Genomic DNA, 6488 nt, shown 5'->3' on the forward strand with positions numbered 1-6488 from the left:
GGAGCGCTGCCCGCACCGCGCCGCTTTATGAAGGGAGCGCCCGCCCTGCCCGGGCGGGGGGGCTGCGGGAGGGAGGGAGGAGCGGAGGTCCCGGGGCAGGGCCCCCGCACACACCCGGTGCTGATGCTCGGCAGCTTCACCCGCTCCGAGCGGTGTAGACCGTAAGGATGTTGGTCCGTCGTGGGTTTTGTCGCTGTTACTCCCCGCTCTCTTTCCGAGCTGTTCTCTTCATCTTTTCCTCCACTGCTCTCCATAGCCTGTTAGTCCTGCTTTTTTCGTGACTTTCTTTTAATAGTTTCCCAGAATCCCAGAATTGCCTGGATTGGAAGAGCTCTGTAAGATCAGGGTTTTATCACCTTTAAAATTGATTTTGTATATTTTGGTGGCCCCTAAATTTATAAAAACAGAGTTATCACTGCTGCATCAACTAGTCTCAGAACAACTACGTTAAAGACCAGGCAAGCACTTAGTTCACAGAATCCCAGAACTGTGGTCTGGATTGGAAAAGCCCTTTAAGCTCATGGAGTCCAACCATGAACCCAACACTGACCAGTCCCCAACTAACCCATGTCCCTCAGCACTGTGTCTACACGACTCTTCAATCCCTCCAGGGATGGGGACTCCACCACTGCCCTGGGCAACCCCTTCCAATGCCTCAGAACCCTTTCAGCAAAGAAATTCTTCCTCACATCCCATCTCAACTGCCCTGGCCACAACTGGAGCCCATTTCCTCTTGTCCTGTCCCTTGGGCCTTGGTTGAACAGACCCACCCCCACCTCTCTCCACCCTCCTCCAAGGGACTTGCACAGAGCCAGAAGGTCTCCCCTCAGCCTCCTTTTCTCCAGGCTCAACACCCCCAGTTCCCTCAGCCAGGAACTCAGCACACTTGTGCTCCAGACCCTGTTAGTCCTTCTTTTTTGTTACTTTCTTTTAACAATTTCAGACCACGCTTGAAAGACAGATCTTTCATTTTATTGAGGAGTGTCTGTGAGGTCATTCCAAACTGGCTCCAGTTAGGAGTGCAAAAGCCACGGGCCATTTTGGTATGGAAAGTCCAACTTTGGAAGTTGGCAGCTGCATCATTTTGTCGTTGCTGGGACAAGCCTTTAGGAGAAGAAGGTGGATGAGCAGACCTGTTGTGGGGATGGCTATGACAATTAAAGCAGGATCTGAATTGGAATCAGGGGTCAGCGTGGAGCATGAGGTTCTGTTTGTAGCTTGTCTTTCATTGCAGCTTTCACTTTAACATGAAATAAGTGTTGTGGTCCTTTTTGCAGCGGCAGGAAAGGAGAACCTCTAGGCTTTCAGAATAGTAGGAAAATAGTCCTCTCCTGTACACTGTTGGGATGCTTGTAGGAGGAGAGCAAAGGTTGAGGGTGTAACTGTTGACTCTGTGATGTGATGATTAATTCCCACCACCCTTTTTTTTCTTTGTTTGGGTTTTTTTTGTTTGGTTTGGTTTGGTTTTTTTCTGATCAATACCTTTCTCCCAGGCTCAGCCTTGGTTACCTAGTCCCACGGGCTGATCTTGGCATGACAATGAAGTGTTAATTGCCTTAGAAGCCAGAGAGATGTGCAAGTCCTGACTGTGCAGACTGAATTCCTGCTCTTCCTATGAAATGTTCCTTCCCTCAGCCAGAGCTGAGCAGCCCAGGACTCTTGTTTTTTGGAGAATTGGCAAATGGAGGAACAACTGCCAGTGGGAATGTCCTGAGAGAACAGTTCTTTCCTAGTGAATTTCGCATGTGAGTTGGTTTTTGTTTGTCTGTTTTGTTTGTGAATGGGGTTTTTTGGTTTTTTTTGGTTTATTCAGAAAAGTGGAATGCACTGGTTGCAGTAAGAGAAGCAGGTGGTTCCCCTGTGAGGGTGTTTGGCCTCTTAGTTGTGGGCACTGTAGCAGCATCAGACTTTTCTCTGTCTGAACTTCACTGGGAAGGCAAACCCTTGGCAAATGTTGGGGATGATTAAGTGTTTGGTTGTCTGATGATTTGATTTCACGGTCAACTACCTGGTGGTGTACAGAACAGCAAGATTCACTGAAAGCATGTGGAAGTGGCCGGTATTTTCCTGGCAGTTGGCAGATTTTCCTTGCACAGGTGCTGCTGGACTTTCTCTGTGGGGCAGGCACGTTGCTGTGGGTGGGTACTGTGGTGTGAGGCAGAACATGCATCGATCCACGTCACAGGTCGTGTCTAATTGTATTTTAGTACAGGGCACACACTGACTTTGGTTTTATGGGTAAGGAATTTTCCACATGATATTGGAAGTTGGATTATTACTACCAAGTGAGGACATCCAGGCTCCTGGAGATTTATTCCAGGAAACCATTATTCTTCAGAAGCACTTTTTGAGGCAACAAGTTGAGGCTCTTCCTCTGCCTATCGTGCATTAATCTGACACTTGCTCATTGAAAGCAGTCCCAACTGTTTTGTTCAAGCATTAATTATGAAAATGAATAGTTACTTAAGTGAAATTATTTCTGTTTAGAGGATTGCTAAGAATCATTGCTGGAGATTAAAAATAAAATAAAATAAAATGAAAAAAACAACAACCAGAAAAATTGTCTAAAATCACAGTTAAATTTCTCTACTAGAGTGAAACGTCACTGAGTGTTCACTGCCTACCTGGGAGAAAGAGTTTAAGATCCTATTTTAAAGCTCCACCTACACAATTTACTGTGTGTGTACTTTATTTATCTTTGGTTTGTGATGTGCTTAGTAATTACATCGAAAGGGCTATGTTTGATAAAATAGTGGAGATGTATCGTGGTCTCTGTCTAGATGCTGCTGTCAGCTCAGATAACAGAGTAACCGATTGTTTCTGGAGCTGAACAAAGCTGATTTTTGTTGTATTTGTGTTTTTTCCCCAACTTGTTAATTGTGTGTGTGACTGCTGGCTAATAAATAATCACTCCTGGGGGAATGTGGTTTTGGTAGTGCTGTATTCTTGGTGTTTCCCTGGCAGTTTATATCTTTGAATATAAAAGAAAAACAAACATTCAGCCTTGCAAACTGAGGATATGAAACATTCCTCAGTAGGATGCTTCTTTCTGCCTCATGGCAAAATGATGACATTTACTAGCTACAGAAAAGCCACTTCTTTCTTATAACTTCTCAAGTAAAAGAGTAAAAATGTTCTCAGTGAAATTAATTGAAAAGTAAAAACTGTAGGTCTTTTTTTTTGGTAACTTTTAAGAAATGGAAAATGCTGTGGTAGGAGAAAACCAAGATGTTAGAGGAGGACAAACTATTGTTGATCCCTGGGGAGTGGGAAGGCTGTGAAGCGCCTGAACGAATTAATATAAACTTGCCAACAAGACTTTCAGAGGAGCCAAGATCATTACCAGGTTGATCAGTATTGGTTTTGGAGAATTATGAGAGCAGCTTAAAAACAGTGCACCCTGCTGTGTCCCCAGTGCTTTATTTTCCTTACTGGAAAGGTAAGAAAAGGTCAGGAGGAAGCTTACATGAAGTAGCACATTTCTCCCTCTTGCTCAGAGCTTGTTTGTCACCACTCTGCAGTTTTACAGGGAGAATAACTAAAACTCTGCACTAGTCATTGCTCCAAATGTCTTTCTCAGTTGCCTTCTTTGTCATAAACCTACATTTTTTTTCTGTTAATGATTGTGCTCCTTCCCTTCTGTGATGTACTAGCCCAGGGAAGCTGTGGCTGCTCCTCCCTGGAAGTGTTCTCGGCCAGGTTGGATGAGGCTTTGAGCAACCTGGTCTAGTGGAAGGTGTCCCTGCTGCTGGCAGGGGGGTTGGGACTGGATCAGCTTTAAGGTCCCTTCCAACCATTTTATGATTCTAAATGGACCTTTTCAGTCTTTGTTTTGTGAAGATACAGTCCACTTGGTGGCTGGTTTCTCCCAAGCACCTCCTTCTCTACTCTGAAAGCAATGCAATACAAGGTATTCCTGCATGGGAGGTTTCTTCTTGTTCTTTGCTAAAGAATACTTGCAAATTGCAGTAAAATAATTTGTCCAGGTCGTTTGTTTAGAGTCTTTGGTTTTTTTATTGTGCCAAGAGCAAACAGATTGGTAGCAGTTTTTAGTGAGGTGTAGCTGAAACAGGAACGGTTATTTGCCTCACCAGTTCTGCTTCTAATACCCATGGCAGTGGAATACAAACAGGGGTCCTAAACTCATCTCAAGCACAGGCTTCAGAAAATCAGCATGGTTTGCTGGGGGAGATATTTTGTTCAGCAAAAACCTTTATGTTCTTGGCAAGTTTAATGCTGTATGAGATGACTTTACCAGTTGTCTTTTATATATTGGTAATAAATCAGCTTTTTGAACTCAATTTAGTGAGCTAGAAAAAGCCGTGAGTCCTAGTAAGCAATTAATGTAAATTAATTCTACAGTTCTGTTTTTAAATGGGTAACGTAACACTGAAATGTTTTAGAAACATTGAGGGGGCTTCCCAGAAGTATTATCTTTTTTAATTAAAACTAAAGGTACAGAGAGAAGATAAGTGTCCCCGCTGTGAGTAGCGCTTGTTTCTGTATCTCTTGTAAGTAGGTTATGTTTACTGTTCCTTATTAGTTCTGAAGCTCCAGGTGACTGGATCCTGCTGCCTTTCATAATAGTCCTCCTTGGTTTGTTTTGCAGAAGGTGATTAAATCAGACAGGGGTGCACACTGAGCAAACAGCGACAGTATAATTTTTCTTACACGTTATAAACTAGGCCAAAGGATGAAACGTAAAAGTACATGTAATGGAAATCTATTTAAAAAAAAAAAAAAGCTGTGTAACAAGTAGAGGAAATAACAAACCAGTGCTGAAATATAATACATGTATTATGTACTTCTGAATGAAAACATTAATTGCTTTTCTAGAGAAACATATTTGTGCTCAGAGACTGGCTCTGTTTTGACTACTGGAGACGTAGTTTGAGCTTTATCTTCAGCATTTCAAGTGTCCTCATGTCCAACTGCCTAGAGTTTGATGGGAGGGTGAAAGTGCTATTTCACTGATATCCCATGAAAGTAAAAAGCACCGAGTTATCCCTTGCATGGTCATTTTTTTATTTATTTTTTAAAATATCTTTTGTTATAAGCTGGCACAGACTTTTCTGTCTCTGTCCTTTTAAAGTGACTTGTCAGATACAGGCTAGATGTAAAAACAGCATAACAATAACAAACTGTTTGGTAAAAGACAAAGTTTTGAATTTTAAACTCTTAAAACTAAACCAAATATGAGAAATTAATTTCTCCTGCATTTAGACTTCCAAGGGGCTTAGTGAATGTATTTGACTGTATTTTAAGAAAAGATAATTTGATTTTTTTGTCTTTTATTCATTTGTCTGGAAATTTCTAGCAATATTGTCATTTCCTGTTGGTGTTTGCTTGTTGTTAGTGATGTTAGAGGTTTATTTGGTCTAATTAGTCCATTAGTCTTAATTAGAAGGAGTACTTCGGGCTGGAATCTCTCAGCTGTGCTTTGCTTTCCCTGGGGAGCAGTGTCCGTACCCCAGGCTCCCCGTAGGTGAGGGTAGAGCTGAAGATGGGGCTCGGAGGTGCCTAGGGGCTCTTCAGAGCAGATTTGACCTTCAGTCCAGGCAGCAGCTGCTCTGACATCAGCTCCCCAAGAGCCACAGACCATCCCACCTTCGGAGCTGCTCCCAGAGCCCTCCCAGCTGCTCTGGTGGGACTGGGAGCAGACACCCCAGCTGGGTTTGTCTGAGCAAGAGCAGCATGCTGCCTGAGACATGCTACCCCAGTCTGCAGGGCCAGAGTAGGGAGGAGAAGCAACCCAAGATGCACCAGAGTGTTCAGCATTTAGGCTTCATCTCTGTTATTTTTCATCCACCTTTGTCTGTTACAATCTGCTCAGCCTGCTGACTCCAGCTCACTGGTTTTGAAGGACCTGCAGGCACGGAGCGAGGAGTATGGAAACTCCCCAGCACGTTATTTCCTCAGCCTGGCTGGTGCTTTCACAAGTGTTCCTTCACCCTTCCAAAGTTCTCTCTGTGTTTTTGATTCTCTGGGGGATCAGTGTTGCTGCTGTAGTTGACCATGGCAGTTACTCCCACCCCTTCTCTCAGGATTTTCTGCTCAGTCCCATGTAAGCACGGTACATAGAGTAAGAAGCTAAAGGAGCACCAACCTGTAACAATTAATCAAAGCAAGCAGAGAGGAGTTAAACTAAGCTGCCACTGCTTTGACAGGGTATGAGTAGAATGTGGTTGTTAATAATATTTGTGCATCCTCACGGGCTCGAGAAACCCAGCGCACATGAAATGTGTGAGGACAAATGGAGTGTCAGCATATAAACGTGCACTTCACTTTTACACTTGACTTTCTTCTCCTCTGTCCTGGTTTTGCTGGGATAGAGTTAATTTTCTTCTTAGTGATTAGTAAGTAATTAGTAATTTTCTTCTTAGTATTCTAATTAGAACAGCTGTGTTTTGGTTTCAGTGTGGGATTTGGGATGAGAAGAATGTTGATAAGGTGCTGATGTCATGAGTTGCTGCTGGAGCTCGAGGCCA

Source organism: Antrostomus carolinensis, unplaced genomic scaffold (genome assembly GCF_000700745.2).
Source record: "Antrostomus carolinensis isolate BGI_N321 unplaced genomic scaffold, ASM70074v2 scaffold736, whole genome shotgun sequence".
Classification (NCBI taxonomy): Eukaryota; Metazoa; Chordata; class Aves; order Caprimulgiformes; family Caprimulgidae; genus Antrostomus; species Antrostomus carolinensis.